The sequence below is a fragment of the Biomphalaria glabrata genome, chromosome 10 (genome assembly GCF_947242115.1).
Source record: "Biomphalaria glabrata chromosome 10, xgBioGlab47.1, whole genome shotgun sequence".
NCBI lineage: Eukaryota > Metazoa > Mollusca > Gastropoda > Planorbidae > Biomphalaria > Biomphalaria glabrata.
In genome coordinates, this window is record NC_074720.1 from 15,132,308 (window position 1) to 15,151,562 (window position 19,255).

The following is a 19,255-nucleotide window of genomic DNA, read 5'->3' on the forward strand; positions in this document are numbered from 1 at the left end:
CAACAGTTGGAGAGCCGCCTAGAGCCAAGTTACTCCTGCTACAAGGTCTTATAAACACTCACACACATAAAGTGTAAATAGTCCAGGCTTTGGCTCATTCATAACAAGTCAATATAAAATACGAACACGTGTGGATGGAACTGTGTTAGTGTGTGTGTGTGTGTGTGTTCAGGTACAGTGTTCAAATAAAGTGTTCACTCGTAGATTTCAGCAGTTCTCAACATGAGAATGCTGGGCACTTGATACATTTGATTTTCTTGAGTTGAAGGAAGCCACACAGAAATAGACAAATTACAATAACTTCAGAGCGTCTCAAAAAATGTTAGGGATAGTGCCCCCCCCCCACCCTCACACACACATACACGTGAATTGCGTCCTAAGTTATATGCAGAGTCGTCTGCAAGATCTAATTGATCTACTGGGAGACTTCAGAATCGATACACTTGTAGTATTGAACTGTACATTGCATCGTTAAATACTAGTTTTAAACCCAGTGATTGTTTCCTGTTTTTCAACTGCTTACGAGTGGACTTGAATCTAGATTTTTTTTGTTCTTATTACATTTGAACTGTCTTTCGGAGTTTAGATGCGATGCACAACAATCTAATCCTACAAGTAGAAATGGTGAACACATTGAACACACATTATGTATTAAGCAATAAAGTACATTATAAACCAAATTCAATAATAAGTTCATAGTAGTATATTTAACAAAAAGCTGGAGACTGATCAGGCTGATTTTTTGCACCCCGAGATAAGCTTGTCTCCACTCTGTATATTTTAATTCTTCAAGTAGAAATCGTGAATAGAATGAACACACATTATGCACCAAGCAATAAAACACACTATAAATCAAAGTCGATATTAAATTCACAGTAGTAGATTTTACATGAAGCTTAAAACTTGATAGACTGAGATCCCGAGATAAGCTTGTCTCATTTCTAATAGTTTTAGAAACCAAATCTTCAATTGGAAGAAATAAAAAGAAGGTTTTTCACTTTGAATTAACTTCTTTACCTGTTTACTCTCTAATGTGGAAACTCGAAGCTACAAGAAGCCAACGTACAAATAAACTTCCTATTTAGACGTCTCTTGTGACCTTTGACACGAACACTCGTGCCAATTACATTCTTTTAACTGGAAAAAAAAAAGTTTTCCTTTAATTTTGGTCTCAATTGAATTGTTTTGACCAGCACTTGGCCCACAAGAAGCTGTCTCTTTGCGGTTTCCAATGAAGTAACGGCTTTGTGAAATGCCTAATAAAGCCATTTGTTTTTAATTTGCAGCGTTACTAATGAGTCTCTAAAATTGTAAAAGTTCTGATTACTATTAAAAATACATTTACATTAGTAAACAAACTAACTGAAGTAAATATATATTGAGAGTTACAAAAAGCATTTCAGCTTAACACTTGATTTACGTATAGATCTTTTGTAACAATCTTTTGTCCACAGATAAAGAAGAAAATTTCCTGTTTTTATGAGTAGACGTTTGTGTCTGTCTTAAACTGATTTACTGTACTGTCTGCAAGACTTGTATAGCATGCCTCATTAGCATAGTCAAATACGCAGTGAGAGCTTTGAACAAATACTTCCATCCCAAGAAGTGGAGAAAAAGACAACCTAAAGAGAAAAAAAAAAAGATGCAAGCTCGCGTCAAGTTCTTGTTTGTTTGTTTTTTTCTGGCGTACAAGTGAAAACAGAGATAAATAAAGTTCTAATTTCAGTAGCCAAGGAGCCATGTTCGCTTCTGAGTGGGGGGGGGGGGTGATTGTTGACCTTCCTGCTAACAACTACACTACGGCACATACATCTTGACGTGGTCAACGTCTCCAGTGTTGGGCTGGATGTCTATAAACAGGATCGTCCCGGTCAATCTGTGTGAGACTCGGATGTCCATCAACTTTAGCCCAGGCTGATCACAATAGGAGGTATCGGGTCATACAGCTCGACCCCACAACACACACACACACATACACATCTCAGTCGTGGACCTCCCCCCCCTCTTTTTTTTTGTCTTCCTTTCACAGACTTGACCTGTGACGTCATTATGCAAAGCATGTCCATTTCCTCCCGTTAGAGTGTCCAGAGAATCTGGTCGTGATCAACAGGATGATTTAGCCGCCCCCCCTCCTATTTTTTTCCATACTTGTGTTAAGGAGGGGGGGGCATACAAGAACTGAAGGGGTTGGGGGCATGGAAAGATGGGGGGGGGGACGAGAGGCTAAAAAGAGAAAAAAAAGTCGGACATTTAAAGAAAATAAAGAGAAGGGATAAGAATGGAGGATTTTTTTTTATCAATTCGGCGGCATGGCCTAAAGAGTAATGTGAACATAATGTTCTCCACTAACCAGCAAAACAAAGGTGGGGGGGGGGGGAGAATACAAAAGTGCAATAAGAAATAAATAGGATTTCACAATTTGGAAGAGAAACAAGTGGTGAGAGGCCAGGACAACAGATACATGTTGACACTTTTCTTAAATATTTTAAACATAAGAGCAGAAGAATAAACACACACAATGAACTGAGGCTGGTGGCTGAGTAGTTAAGAGCTTGGCTTCCAAACCTATGATTCTGGGTTCGAATCTCGGTGAAGACTGGGATTTTAAATTCCGGAATTTTTAGGGCACCCCTGAGTCCACCCAACTTTAATGGGTACCTGAATTACGTTGGGGAAAGTATAGCCTGTTGGTCTCTGTGTGTGTGTGCTCGTGTGTGTGTTTTGGACGTCTTTTGTACCTAGAATATGTTCTTTCTGGAATTAGTAGAACAGAAATAGACAGCCATCCATTGCCAGCTAGGGACAGAGGGAGCGCTCTGAGCTACCTTAGCGGGGTTCTGTATTTAAAACTTTAAAAATGCATTCTAAGATGTCTACAGCGCATGCGTCAATGTTACAAGAGAAGTGACAAAAGAATGTCTATAAATCGACTTTGTAACTTCGAGTTTCTGAAATCACAAGACGTATTAACCCACCCTGACAAATACGACATTCAGTAGTAAAAGTGACTATATGATGGTGTGTAAATACAAGACATAAGATCCAAATCTGTTTTTACACATTTCTTGTTTCTTTCTTTGTTTTGCCTTTCGCTCGATCTGGCGATCTCAGCCAAACGTTTGACATTTTGACCATCTCCCCCCAGGAACTAAACTTTAAAACATAATTGCTTCAAACGGTCAAATTGACTTTGTCTCTTGGTGATTAGGTTTGGACCTGGTGACCTAATCGAACTAAATCGTTGTGAAGCTGCAGGCTATTGTACAGGTGTTTGGTATTGTCATCAAAATAAGGTTAAGCCCCGAGGCTCTCTAACAAGTAGCTCTCTAAGTAGTACACACATCGATCTGGGCCAATGACGTGTCTCACGTTGACTTTTCAATAGCTGAAAATGGAAGAGACCAAATTGTTCTTGTTGAAATAAATCGAAAACATTTTTTTTTTGTCTGTTTGTTTGAGTGTCTTGGTGTCTCCTAACGTCTGCAAAACAATTAGGAGAAGCGAGCACAAACATCCTGGCTACGCCCATGCAATAAAGTTTTCCAGCTCAAGGTGATGGGTTTTAAAAAAAAAATAAAGTTCCCCTTTCAGACCTTGCGATCTATAGGGCAGATGATGTAAAGTTACTATGGCCCACGGTTAACGAGGGTGTCATTTGACCAGCACAACGACCAACCGCCTTTACTTTTCCCTCTCTAATGTCAGGTACCCATCAGAGCAGGTTGGACTCAGAGGCGCCCTAAAGATCCCGAAAATAAAAATGACAGCCTTCACCAGGATTCAAACCCTGGACCACCAGTTCGGAAGTGAAACGCTTTACAGGCTCAGCCACCACACCTCCGGGTGATGATTAAAGCATGACACTAATTTGTTCAATTAAGAGAGCATTTTCTTCTGAAAGAGAATTTGTTTAGCTTTCTACCGAGAAAAGTTTGAGAACCTCCGAACTAGTTCCACTGAGACAGTGTTCTCCAGTTACGTCGTTACAAGAGAACACATCGTGGCATCAATACTGCCTTTCTGCCCTAGACTACTGGACATTTTCACCCGTTCATAAACAGTCACTAACAGCATAAAATTGACGCTGGCACACCAACCAAGCATACTGAAATAGACACACACATATACCCAGTAAATGATGCACACTAGCAGATGTGAAGCTCCTTTGACGTCATCTAAATATGAAGCGCCATTAAGGATTCACTGAAACTCACCGGAATCCGGTCCAAAAGAGAAGGGAAGGTAACTCCTAGACTAGGAATTTCAACGTCTAGCTGTTATTATAACTCGTCTGTCGCCAGACGGCTATTTTCCATTAGACACCCGGCTACAGCGGTTCTGCTATTGTTGGCATTAGTACATGGGTTACATGTAAAAAAAAAAATTACAAATTGAAAAGAAATGCTTTTTTTTTAATTTAAATTTTGGCCGTTATCGTTATGTCTGAAATTCTTTAAGCACTGAATTGACTACCTACGACTTTTAATGAAATTCTTTAAGCACTGAATTGACTACCTACGACTTTTAATGAAATTCTTTAAGCACTGAATTGACTACCTACGACTTTTAATGAAATTCTTTAAGCACTGAATTGACTACCTACGACTTTTAATGAAATTCTTTAAGCACTGAATTGACTACCTACGACTTTTAATGAAATTCTTTAAGCACTGAATTGACTACCTACGACTTTTAATGAAATTCTTTAAGCACTGAATTGACTACCTACGACTTTTAATGAAATTCTTTAAGCACTGAATTGACTACCTACGACTTTTAATGAAATTCTTTAAGCACTGAATTGACTACCTACGACTTTTAATGAAATTCTTTAAGCACTGAATTGACTACCTACGACTTTTAATGAAATTCTTTAAGCACTGAATTGACTACCTACGACTTTTAATGAAATTCTTTAAGCACTGAATTGACTACCTACGACTTTTAATGAAATTCTTTAAGCACTGAATTGACTACCTACGACTTTTAATGAAATTCTTTAAGCACTGAATTGACTACCTACGACTTTTAATGAAATTCTTTAAGCACTGAATTGACTACCTACGACTTTTAATGAAATTCTTTAAGCACTGAATTGACTACCTACGACTTTTAATGAAATTCTTTAAGCACTGAATTGACTACCTACGACTTTTAATGAAATTCTTTAAGCACTGAATTGACTACCTACGACTTTTAATGAAATTCTTTAAGCACTGAATTGACTACCTACGACTTTTAATGAAATTCTTTAAGCACTGAATTGACTACCTACGACTTTTAATGAAATTGGAGAAATTTTAATTATCTAATATCTAATTTCTTAAAAGATAAGTAATGTTAACAAAAACATTGAATTAATTACTTCAATACATGTTTGTAAAGACAAAATATGCACAAGAAGAATGCGGAACAAAACATATATTTCAAAAATATATTTGTGCGTGTGTGTGTGTCCTTGTCTAGATGGCGTTATGTCTGCATGTGTCTCAGCAACAAGACACATTTTTCAAGTCTTTGATCATTCTTGATAGAAAGATGAAAGATCGCATGTTTTATAATCTTAGTGTCATGTAATGCAAGCGTCGAGGTGCCGAGAGAAGTGTAAACAGGAAGTTCACTTGCACATTGTATTCTCGGGCATTCAGTTCTTATCGAAAGACTGGAGAATGATGGGAAATAAATAAACAAGTTTTTACTTTACTTCCTGCTCGAAAGGTTCTTATTTAAATATTACTATAAAAAGGGAGACACACTTATATAGGTTCCCTATAGTTAATAAGTTTCAAGCTTCATGTAAAATACTATTGTGAATCTATTATTGAAATTGAGTTTTATTGTGTGTTAGTTGTATGTTCTTGTAAATTCGACAAGGAGAGTTAAAATGCTTTATTTCGTAAAGTGCATTGCTTATTCCCCCCCCTCACCTAAACAAATATCTCCAGCAAACTCAGGACATTAGGTCATCAGATTTATCTGTTGAAGGTAATAAAGTTACATTAGGTATTAATGCAGATAATTAGCGATAAACGATAAAGACGTAGGTACATAAAAATGCGGAGATAAATTGAAACAACTTTGAAGGATATATTAAATGATTGCCAGATAGCACACTTCTCTAGAAATTAACAGCACTACACTCACCCCGATGGGTCCTAGCTTTTTTAGTTTAGTCCGAATGTTATTGTTGCCATTATTTGTCTCTTTTGTTCAAATATGTTACAACATGAAGCTTTGACCTTTCACCGCCCTAGTTATCCCTGTAAGTTCGGCATCCATGGAGCATGCAGCGTAGCCGCATGGACCAGAGAGCCTATCTGGTTCAGTCCGGTCGGGGTAGACAGTAAGGGCCCCATACCCCGATCTATCGGGGTCCCTCATTACCGACCCATCGGTATAACAGAATATGGCATCTGATGGGTAGGATTTTAAGTTTCTGCTGTATCATATATAAAATACAAGCAAAATACAAAAATACTTTTAAAAAAAACAAACAAAGCTTATATTAAGTGTATCCATTAGTTTAGATCCGATCAGTCAAGGGATTACAGTTGTAATAGATCTAGACCAGTGATGCTCAACCGAATTCGGCCTGCGGGCCATTTTAACTTTCGACACGCGTGTCGCGGGCCACATCAATAAAAAGGTAAAATAATAAAATCCAAATTCACATAAAACTATTTGAAAATATTGAATCTAGTATTAATTAATGGGAAATTTAAAGTCTATCATTTTTTACGCGTCTAAAAATGGGCCCATTTCTCTACTTAAAATGTGAGCGACATTGTAGCTACCTTTACCACCAACTTATTTTCTTGTCTCTTTTTGGTTTATATTCCCATCGATCCTCCAATCTCTAGGCGTAGTTTGACCAATCTTTTATACGCGGCTCAAACTAAAAAGGTCTTCATATTTGTTTTATAATGCCGCTGTATATGTTGTTGTTTTTGAAACAGCCCTGGAGACTTTCTTTACAAAACAAATATGCTGGCTAATTTTCATGTTCCACAAAAAAAAGATCCATTCACTTTTCTTGGTAGATTCCCATTTCATAAACTCACAAACGCACAATCGTTAAAGGTCATGGTACCAATCCTTCAGAGAAAAAGTGGAGGCCCTAACAATTTTGAAGGGGGTGAGGATTTTCTACTTTTGTGCCGACGTTTCGGCGGGCCGGATGAAACCACGTCGCGGGCCGATTCTGGCCCGCGGGCCGTACTTTGGGCATCACTGAACTAGACTAACAATAATAAATTTTTGCGATTAGAAATATTTTTACCAGTTGTTTTTGTTTAGCGCAATTTCATGCTTTTAGCTTTCTCATTTCAGTATGATCCTATTACTTGTCTGGACCAATTGGAAAGTGGTGGGGGAGAAAGAACGGGGTACCTGGGGGATCTTTTTCTTAATTTTTTTTTTTAAACAAAAGTGAACAACCTGAATTCGATCTCGTGAACTAAAGCCTTCTCAGGTGTCTGAAGGTAACATTGAGTCTATGAACATGGAAGTCTAGTTATCTAGTGTTTCTATTTCATGTTTCAAGAAGCAAGGAATCAAAGAGTCTGCCAGACATGATAGCAGACACATGGCTTTAGGCTACGAACGACATTCACTGTAGATAAACGTCTTACACTCACCTTCTAGGTCTAGCGATAGTAAAGAAAGTATAAATATCCAGCGAAGTGCTATGGCTCAATAAGCTCTATTTGGCTCATCCAATACTTAAATCTACAAGTTTGACTGAACAAATCTATTTCTTCTGAAGTAACAATTGTGATTCAATGTATGTGTGTGTGTGTGTGTGTGTGATTATTCCTGTTTGGTTTGTGTAAATCTGATATTCATTCTACAACTTGTGGATGTTCCTTATGTACTTGCGTGCGTGTTTGCGTCAGAACAAAGAATTCGCAAAAAATTAAAACATCAGATCTTAATATCAAGCATAACTAATCGCTACAGATAGAAACCGCTTTTTCAAAAGTACAATCTCTTTGATTTTGCATTTTGCTGACAAACTACAGTACTTCATTGGAGGTTTAGGTTTGTAGACAAACAAATGTGACCACGAGAAGTGCATATTTTTTTAAAAATTTGGTCTCATTACGTCACCTTGATTTGTATGCAGTTCCAGAGTTCTATTGCAATATAAAAATAAATAACGAAAAACGCGTTTGATAGTTTTCTAAATATAGAATTATTATTTGTGCGCGTAATGTATGCCATGCAAGCGTCATTAGTATTCCAAAAGTAGTACATCAGTTTTCTTCCACAAATAATACGGTTATCTTTCTTGAGTGTTCGGGAATGCCAGAAATAGATTCCAAATCACATAAAGGTGGAGGGGGAAAGAAGGTGGAAGGAGGGAAGAGGCTTAAAATGGATTGGCTTGTCAGTATCCACATGTGTGAACTGACCATCAATGACAGATCCAGATGTGAGCGCAAGAAAACTAGATGGTCAAACTTTGGGGAATTCCCGATTTTTTTGTTTTGAGGGGGGAGGGGGGAAGAAAAGTGTTTAAAAACTAGGAAACACAAAACGTTTGGAACAAATAAAAATGATTCCTCTTTAAACGTTGTCAACATATCCCCGATACATATAGGACAGTATTTGTTCACAATGTGTAGCTTCAATAAAGTGTTTAAACTGTGTGCAAAAGTACCATGACATTTTGCCTTCTTTTTATACGCAATGTCTAAGTTTTGAACAGTAGGAGACCTAAGTTTTAAACAACAGAAGGTCTAGGTTTTAAACAATAGAAGACCTAGGTTTTAAACAACAGAAGGTCTAGGTTTTAAACAATAGAAGACCTAGGTTTTAAACAACAGAAGGTCTAGGTTTTAAACAATAGAAGACCTAGGTTTTAAACAACAGAAGGTCTAGGTTTTAAACAATAGGAGACCTAGGTTTTAAACAACAGAAAGTCTAGGTTTTAAACAATAGAAGACCTAGGTTTTAAACAACAGAAGGTCTAGGTTTTAAACAATAGGAGACCTAGGTTTTAAACAACAGAAGGTCTAGGTTTTAAACAATAGGAGACCTAGGTTTTAAACATTAGGAGACATGGGTTTTAAACATTAGGAGACCTAGGTTTTAAACAACAGAAGGTCTAGGTTTTAAACATTAGGAGACCTAGGTTTTAAACATTAGGAGACATAGGTTTTACACAACAGAAGGTCTAGGTTTTAAACAATAGGTGACCTAGGTTTTAAACATTAGGAGACATAGGTTTTAAACAATAGGAGACCTAGGTTTTTAACATTAGGAGATATAGGTTTTAAACAATAGGAGACCTAGGTTTTAAACATTAGGAGACCTAGGTTTTAAACATTACGAGACCTAGGTTTTAAACATTAGGAGACATAGGTTTTAAACATTAGGAGACCTAGGTTTTAAACATTACGAGACCTAGGTTTTAAACATTATGAGACATAGGTTTTAAACATTACAAGACCTAGGTTTTAAACATTAGGAGACATGGGTTTTAAACATTACGAGACCTAGGTTTTAAACATTAGGAGACCTAGGTTTGAAACATTAGGAGATATAGGTTTTAAACAATAGGAGGCCTAGGTTTTAAACATTAGGAGACCTAGGTTTTCAACATTACGAGACCTAGGTTTTAAACAATAGGAGACCTAGGTTTAAAACAACAGAAGGTCTAGGTTTTAAACAATAGGAGACCTAGGTTTTAAACATTAGGAGACATGGGTTTTAAACATTAGGAGACCTAGGTTTTAAACAACAGAAGATCTAGGTTTTAAACATTAGGAGACCTAGGTTTTAAACATTAGGAGACATAGGTTTTAAACAACAGAAGGTCTAGGTTTTAAACAATAGGAGACCTAGGTTTTAAACATTAGGAGACCTGGGTTTTAAACATTAGGAGACATAGGTTTTAAACAATAGGAGACCTAGGTTTTAAACATTAGGAGATATAGGTTTTAAACAATAGGAGACCTAGGTTTTAAACATTAGGAGACATAGGTTTTAAACAATAGGAGACCTAGGTTTTAAACATTAGGAGATATAGGTTTTAAACAATAGGAGACCTAGGTTTTAAACATTAGGAGACATAGGTTTTAAACAACAGAAGGTCTATGTTTTAAACAATAGGAGACCTAGGTTTTAAACATTAGGAGACCTGGGTTTTAAACATTAGGAGATATAGGTTTTAAACAATAGGAGACCTAGGTTTTAAACATTAGGAGACATAGGTTTTAAACAACAGAAGGTCTAGGTTTTAAACAATAGGAGACCTAGGTTTTAAACATTAGGAGACCTGGGTTTTAAACATTAGGAGATATAGGTTTTAAACAATAGGACACCTAGGTATTAAACATTAGGAGATATAGGTTTTAAACAATAGGAGACCTAGGTTTTAAACAATAGGAGACCTAGGTTTTAAACATTAGGAGACATGGGTTTTAAACATTAGGAGACCTAGGTTTTAAACATTAGGAGACCTAGGTTTTAAACATTAGGAGATATAGGTTTTAAACAATAGGAGACCTAGGTTTTAAACATTAGGAGACCTAGGTTTCAAACATTACGAGACCTAGGTTTTAAACATTAGGAGACATAGGTTTTAAACATTAGGAGACCTAGGTTTTAAACATTACGAGACCTAGGTTTTAAACATTATGAGACATAGGTTTTAAACATTACGAGACCTAGGTTTTAAACATTAGAATAATGGGTTTTAAACATTACGAGACCTAGGTTTTAAACATTAGGAGACCTATGTTTTAAACATTAGGAGATATAGGTTTTAAACAATAGGAAACCTAGGTTTTAAACATTAGGAGACCTAGGTTTTAAACAACAGAAGGTCTAGGTTTTAAACAATAGGAGACCTAGGTTTAAACATTAGGAGACCTAGGTTTTAAACATTAGGAGATATAGGTTTTAAACAATAGGAGACCTAGGTTTTAAACATTAGGAGACCTAGGTTTTAAACATTAGGAGACCTAGGTTTTAAACATTACGAGACCTAGGTTTTAAACATTAGGAGACATGGGTTTTAAACATTACGAGACCTAGGATTTAAACATTAGGAGACCTAGGTTTTAAACATTAGGAGATATAGGTTTTAAACAATAGGAGACCTAGGTTTTAAACATTAGGAGACCTAGGTTTCAAACGATAGGAGACCTAGGTTTTAAAGAAACAATAGCATCAAAGACAAGACTCTCTAATCGAGTCTGGTAAAATAAGTCAATGACATAGATGTATCAAGAGCATCGATTAGTTTTTACTTTCACTGACTGCGATTTTGCCCGAACTGAAACCAGTTATTCATCTGGAGAGATCTATTGTCTTCGAGAAAGAAGGAGTCATATAAACATGTTTATAAATGTATTCAGTATTTAGTCAGCAAAAAAAAAGATTAAATAATGTACATTTTTTAAAGTTAAGAAAACTTTGGTGTTCAAACAAATTGATTCTCCATCGAACTACTGACACGAATGAATGCCGAGAAGCGACACTCTCAAAGTATTAGGGAAAGGACGAGAGAAGGGAGACGCAAACAAGGGAAGTAACCCGTTGCGTAAGTTATTTCAGCAGGTGTAAAGTATATCGAGAGGAAGTGACGTATGAAACATTAAGAATGGTGGACGCGGCTAATTATGACAAGACAGTGGATGCTAAGTGGTACAGGCTAAGAATAGATCTCTGCAATCTCCACCGCTGTACGTGTCTCAGTCTGGATGGTGGATGATGTCATGGTGGTGGTCATGTGGGATGGGAGTGGACATCACTGACAGATTTCTCTGGAACAAGAGGAAGACCCGCGTAGATTAAATTTCTTTTCCAGCTCTTCATCGCTCTTTCATTTGTTCACCTTTCTTCCTTCTCGTGATTTCTTTCTGTTTTTATTTCTTTTTTCTTACTTTTGTTGTTCCTTCCTCTTCTCTTCCTCTCTTTCCTTCTTTTCTTTTCTTTTCCTTTACTGTGTGGGTCCCCGGATCTTGGTTCTCTTAATAATGTCTGGTATTTTGACAGAAGCTGTCCAAATGAGCTGTCCTCTAGGGACAGGAGGGATTCTACAGAAGCATAGACACTCTGCTTGTGAAGCCTATATGAGGGGAAAAAAGGAAAGGTGGTGGGGGCAGGCTCTATAAATAACTTACAGTACTTCAAAGAAAATGACTAGATCTAACTCCCTAACAACCTAAGACGAGTTTTCTTTGTCCATTTTTTATCATACATCTTATATACATAGACATAAAAAACAAACACACACACACTTTCTAATATATATGTATACCCATATACACAAACAGTATTATACACCCTCACAAACAAAGAAACACACGCACTGTGGCAAGTTTTTGTATTTTTTTTTATTTTATAACTCGAAATAGGGGCTACTTGTAGATCTAGGCTAGATCTAGTCGTGAAAAATTGTGCTACATATCAGTGGCGTCACTAGGAGGGTGAGAGGGGTGAGGTCCGCACTGGCCGACACGCTTTTGCGGGTGACACACAAGTTGGAAAAATTATATTTATTGATTAACTGACAAAGTTGACGACCACAGAAAGATTAATAGTCCAATTATACACACACACATACCCATATATATAAGTAAGTTCCATATAATTTACTAATGCTGCATGATGTCTATGTATAAACATGTTTTTAAATAGTTTCCCTTTGACCTATTGATATTATCTTTCTCTTTCATGCCTTTTTTTTCTATCTTGACAAGAAAAAAGTGTTTACTGATTTCAAATGAAGGTACATGGCGGAGTAGTGTTCCCCTAACCTGAATACGTAATGTGATCAAATCTACGAACACCAAATCTGTCAGTGTCAGCCTTACTTTAAAATAAAAACCCACGCAACTACAGCTTGTATTTGCCCTAATGGCGTCATGATTTTTGCTGCTCCGTTGTTGAATAATAAATTACTCTTAGATTTGCAAGTTACATGTAACAACAATTGGATTGGGTTTTGTACACAAGTCAGACTGGTCAAAGCAGCATATTGAAAGTATTATTTAATACAGACAACGTAATTAACACTGTGGTCAGTAAGCACTGGCGGATCCAGGGGGGGGGGCGGTAGGGGCGATCGCCCCCCCCCCCCACTCGGCCGACCCCCCCCCCCGCCCCCGAACGGGGGGGGCGGACGAATTATAGTATAGAATTCACACAATTTGTGTGCGAATTTATTACTTATGTTAATAATATATACTAATTATTTATATTTCAACCTATTTTTAGATTATTTCGCCCCCCCCCTTTCTAGTATTTTGGCCGATTTGGTAGGGTCGGGAGGGGCGATGGCATCAATCACCCCCCCCCCACCATAAACTTTCGAGTGGGGGGATGGTCCTATTTATTTGTAGAAATCACAGCTTGCTAACAGAATCAATTAAATATCTATATGATTAAAACTTGTTATTGGTATTTTAACCGGTCTTTATATTATGTCGTTCATATGTTGGCCGATTGGAAGGGGAAGAGCGAATACCTCCACCGCCCTTCCTATCTAAACCCTTTGAGTGGGGGGGGGCGGTCCTGCTTTTATGGAGAAATCATAGTATGTGAACAAAATTAGTCGAATATCGGACAAATCAATACTTTTTCTTTTTGGATTATAGTAAGAAATTACAAAATTAAAAAAATCTGTCACTAATAATTTATATATGCTATAAAGTAAATTCTTATATCGAGTCACCCAACCCCTATTCTTTAATGCAAAATGCAATCAATAGCAGAAATTATAAAAAGGAGCGAAAATTAATAGTTTTCATTTTACCGCCCTTGCCCTTTCCAGACAGAGTCTGTGTAATTTGACATGAATTTATCATAACTATTTTAAGAAAGACTTTGCTTTGGAAAAGTTATAATTCAAACGAAATTTTTCAATATAACAGTCACGGTTGAGATGAGTTCAAAAGCCAAATAATCTTTTCCTAGTCGACTTTTTCCAACCTTTACTCTATCTCATATTTTTCTCGTTAAATAAATTTAGGACTATAACTCATAATTTATACTTGTATTTTATTGAATATTATTAATCGAATATTTTTTTTTTCGGCGGCGATCCTCAAAACCTTAATCTGAATATGTGGGGTATCTAATCTTTTCAAAGAACAAATCGGTTTTATTTGCAATGTATTAAGGGATTATAAATTCATATTAGAATATTTTTCTCATTATTCAAAAGGCACTTTATAATAGAATGAATAATGAGCTGTAGGGCACGAGAATGCGTTACTGCAGTGAAGAATGCCAGAAAAGGCTTTTAGCGTCGAGGTTTCGCCCCGAACCTCACTGATAAATAATAAGCTGTAGATGTCAGAAGAATGCGTTTATGCAGAGAAAAATGCAAGAAAACGCTTTTGGGCGCCGGGGCTTCGCCCCGAACCCCACTGAAAAAGCTTACAGCGCTCTCCCAGACCCCCAAGCTTGCAAGAGAAAGACTGTTTTTTATATATATGCTGTACGCACGTTTATGCATAGGGTTAGGGTTTATTGGGCGTTAAGGTTAGGGTTTAGAAAAAAATCGCCCCCCCCCACTCCAAAGTTCTGGATCCGCCAGTGGGTCAGTTGTGAGGTACCTTTAAAAATGCTACACAGTACACATCACTGACAGATTTGTTTTAGAAAACTCGGCTAAATGATAGTTGCAAAATTAAAAAAAAAAAGTCTTGCAAACGTGGCGGGTATCAAGTTGTTTGAAGTATGGAGCGTGAAAAGTACATACTTTAGGCTGGACACAGCTTCACATTAGTGGAGAATACATTAGACCTAATTGCCTTGTTTGTAAAACCTCACTTAAAGTACTGCATCATAACTTTTTTTTTTGGCCTGTATAAATTATCTGTAATGTTTTATTGAAGTGACGAGCCAGACTTTAAAAGCAGATAGGGAGTGGGTGGGGGAGTAACTAGCGAGACATTCTCCGTACTTCATTAGTAGTGGGATCTTTTTTTTGGGGGGAGACATTCTCCGTACTTCATTAGTAGTGGGATCTTTTTTTTTGGGGGGGGGGGGGAGACATTCTCCGTACTTCATTAGTAGTGGGATCTTTTTTTTGGGGGGAGACATTCTCCGTATTTCATTAGTAGTGGGATCTTTTGGGGGGGGAGACATTCTCCGTACTTCATTAGTAGTGGGATCTTTTTTTTTGGGGGGGGGGAGACATTCTCCGTACTTTATTAGTAGTGGGATCTTTTTTTTTTTGGGGGGAAACATTCTCCATACCTCATTAGTAGTGGTATCTTTTGGGGGGGGGGGGGGCTTAGTCCTCTCCTATTCTTGATAGACGTTTCCATATTGGAATAACTCGAGCCTGAATGATCAGGTGGTTGATCTTTGACTACAAAACAGCAAGGCCAATAAAAGAAACTTGTTGACAATGAAAACGTCTGTACAACATATATACATACATACATGCATACATACATGCATACATACAAACATACATACATACATACATACAAACATACATAAAAACAACTTATTCATTGAACTTGGCACGTCCTAGGCACAGGAAGCTCTAAAATTTCTGTACAGATGATCAAATGTTAGAAAATGACATGAGATCTGTTTGTCTAGAACCTAATGATATCAAGCTTATCTTGTTCTCCAGGTGGGCGGAGCCAAACAGACACAACAAACACGTCTGTGTCCTCTGGACCTCCTTTGAAGCCACACACACAAAAAGCATCCCACCAGATTCGATCGTGCATGCTGATAATCTTTTAATTACTTTTTTTTCTCCGAAAAAAACACAAAAAAAAAACAACACCTAAGGATTCAGATAAAAAGTGTGGATTGTGGGAGGGAGGGAGGGAGGAGAGAGAGAGGGAGAGGGAGACAGAGAGAGGGAGAGAGAGGGAGAGGGAGAGAGACAGAGAGAGGGAGAGAGAGGGAGAGAGAGAGGGAAAAAGAGAGGGAGAGAGAGAGAAGGAGAGAGAGAGGGAGAGGGAGAGAGAGTGAGAGAGACAGAGAGAGGGAGAGAGAGGGAGAGAGAGGGAGAGAGAGAGGGAGAGAGAGGGAGCGAGAGGGAGAGAGACAGATGGAGAGAGAGAGAGGGGGAGAGAGAGAGGGAGACAGAGAGAGGGAGAGAGAGGGAGAGAGAGGGAGAGAGAGGGAGAGAGAGGGAGAGGGAGCGAGAGGGAGAGAGACAGATGGAGAGAGAGAGAGAGAGAGATGGAGAGAGAGAGAGGGAGAGAGAGAGAGAGAGAGAGAGAGAGAGAGAGAGAGAAGGTTGCCATCCGATATGTAGCCCACCTTCAGAACGTATCCGGCACTAGCGAGTGACTGACATCAGCATCAGAGAAATTAGTGCATCTATAATTGAATGCTGGATTGACGGCGACGTGCACGCTGTAGGGGAGATCACTGATTCACGACAGACAACTGAGAGCTAAGTGATTCACGACAGACAACTGAGAGCTAAGTGTTTGTCAACACGGATGTGAACCCAATAATGTTTTTCGGTCAATCTTTTATTTCAAAGGAAAGCAACTTTCGGCGGGTATTGTTTTATTGTTTCATCTATAACCAACTTATAACTGTAAAATGTTTTGTTGTTTTATGTGTTACGGATATTCCTTCAGAATTGAAGATATTCTACATCTTATCCCAAACCTCTCACAGGACGAGCTTCACCTATAGACGCTATTGATGACCTTCACCTATAGACGCTATTGATGAGCTTCACCTATAGACGCTAGCTAATAATGAATTCTTATATACCTTTTGTGGGGTGGCCGAGTGATAATACTCTTGACTTGCAAACAGAGGGAATCACGAGTTTGAAATCTCGTTGAGGAATAGAGCCCAGTATCTAATGTCAATGGACAGTCACATTATCATTCCTATATCTCCCTTGCTCTGGAACTCTTACTGACGCTCTATAATTGTTTGCAAATTAATAAAGGAAATAAACCTAATGGATGATAGGACTACTTTCACGGACGTTTCTTATCTCCCTTGTATCTGAATCTGATCCATCCGCTTATAGTTTTCACAATATTTGCATTGAGTTTTTTCGAAGATTGGTTTGTGTTCAAGATTATCTTTCTTTACTTTGCCGGAAGAGACAGGAAGATAGTTTTTATTCTTAGGTTTAAATAATGGTTCATTTTAAAGACATGTTTGTGGAAATGTTCATATATTGTGCCCAGTTCATAAAAGAAAAAAGTGTTAATGTATATCATACAATATACACTGTTATAAAACTTGTTGTTTTTTCTACTTACCACGAATTTATCCAAAACAAGCGACTGTGAGTTCTCATTTCATTTCACTGTATGTCTGTAATATGTACTGTTGTAAGTACTGTTATAAGACGTATTCTCAGCACTCTTCTGAAACAAAGATACAAGATTTATTATGCCAACTTTTACATGTAGACAGCTGTCAATAGATTATATCGTATAAAGAAAATTGTGTAAATTGTTAATTTTACAACTTTCAGATGTTCATTTGAAATTGCAGATTATTACATCGTTGCCCAAAACTTCCGCAGGACCGAGTGGGATGGCGTTGGGCAGGTTCGAACCCGGAGTCATCGAGACAACAGTCCAGAGCGCATACCACACGACCATGCAACCAACATACTTATTGTATATTGATTAAGTTATTAAGAGAACATTGTGCAGACTTAATGTGGCAATTGTAAGACATTCTAAAATAACTGTATCAATAATAAATAATACAAATAAATAATAATACAAAAAATAAAAATCTGAATCCAGTCGAAGACCCCCCCCCCAACCCACACTCGACCTTGACATGAGCATTTTGCGTGTGTGAAACCAATAGAAAATAATTCGATCACAAATGGCTAATGTCAAATGATTTATAGTCGACATTCTTCTCTGGTCTAAAATTCAATCCTTAGTTAATATAGATTGCAGAGACTTTGATACCAGGCTAAATGTTTCTATTCAACCAACTTTTGTCGTAAAAAAAATAAGAGTCTAGTAAAAGTTGGACACATGGAAATGGCGAGGGGGGGGGGATGGGGGGTTAAATTCAATGAACTCCTTCCACTTTGGCCCCACCCCCCTGGGGATTTGGTTTTTCGAAGAAACAACACAGAAGTTTGTATTATAAAAAATGACTTTATTGTCGGTCCGATATCACCCATTCTACTGCCATTTTTATGGAGCTTCTATCAAGTCACACCGACTGTCTGTCTGTCTGGTCAAGGTTTTGGTGACACGTTATTTCTCCCACTTCCTATTCTCGGATCAAGTTGAAACTTTGCACAATTAGTCATTGCCGATGACAAGGTCAGACCGCAAGGCCGGGTGAGTAGCTTACGCAATTGTGGACAGTTATCAGTATGTCCATCAACAATTTCCATCCAAAATAGAGGTCTATCGAAATTAAAAATATTATTTTAAAATGAAAGCTTACATTAAGTGAAATACTGTGAATTATTTGTAATCAGTCATGTAGTTCATTGTTGTTAAAGACTTTGTCTGGTACAAACTTTGTGCTCTTTATTTATCCCACTTCCCATGCTCGGACAAAGTTAAACCTTCGACAAATATTCGTTGTCCCTAGCAACACCAGAATCAATAAAAAAATCGATCAATTATTTTATCAATTAGTTGTAATTCATTAATTTAGTTTTATAGAGAGACAGTACTAATTAGGTGGGGATAGACTTGTGTAGAGAATTAGGAAGTCGACAACAAATGTAAAACGAACAATACATAACTATAAAACTATCTATTTTCATAAGCACTTGTCTCTCTCACTTTAGATTGGACAATTTAAATGATGGACAGAAAAAAGTGAGTGACCGACATAAACGTTGGCTACTATTTATTCTTCCACTCGCCCTTTCCCCTCTTTCCAACTGACCAGCAGTGACCCGAACTTCGAAACGGAATCCCTCTGAATAAACATTACATTGGACCTCGTGACGCAAGGAAAACTTTGACCACGTGACCAGAAATATAAAAAAAAATTCCGAAGCCCCCCTCCGACCACTGACCGAGAGTTTGCCCAGCAAATGCCCATCGTGCTTGGAATTCCTATGTCCACCCGTGAGTAGATATCAAATGTGGGAGGAAAGAGGAGAATAGGGAAACACTGGAGATGGACGTACTGGTCAGTGAAGGGAAAAGATGGGCCTGGTTGTGCCAATGTCTTAGGGTCAGCGATTTGCTCAGCAAACAAACTCATCTTTCAAAGCCTACGACGTTAAAGCTGATTTTAATATTCGGTACTTTTGTATATTTTCAAGTCATTTCAGACTCTATGTGTTTCTAAT

The 19,255-nt window shown here is 37.7% G+C and overlaps 1 protein-coding gene across 4 annotated transcripts in view; it reads right to left on the reverse strand.

Annotated features, from left to right (window-relative positions):
* The window catches only part of LOC106066546 (gamma-aminobutyric acid type B receptor subunit 2-like), a 335,198-nt gene that overhangs the window by 220,177 nt on the left and 95,766 nt on the right, over positions 1-19,255 (reverse strand). For all 4 annotated transcript variants that reach the window (XM_056043851.1, XM_056043852.1, XM_056043853.1 and 1 more), the window contains one exon: positions 17,226-17,333. The gene's annotated coding sequence lies outside the window, so the exon portion shown is untranslated. The remainder of the gene's footprint in view (positions 1-17,225; positions 17,334-19,255) is intronic.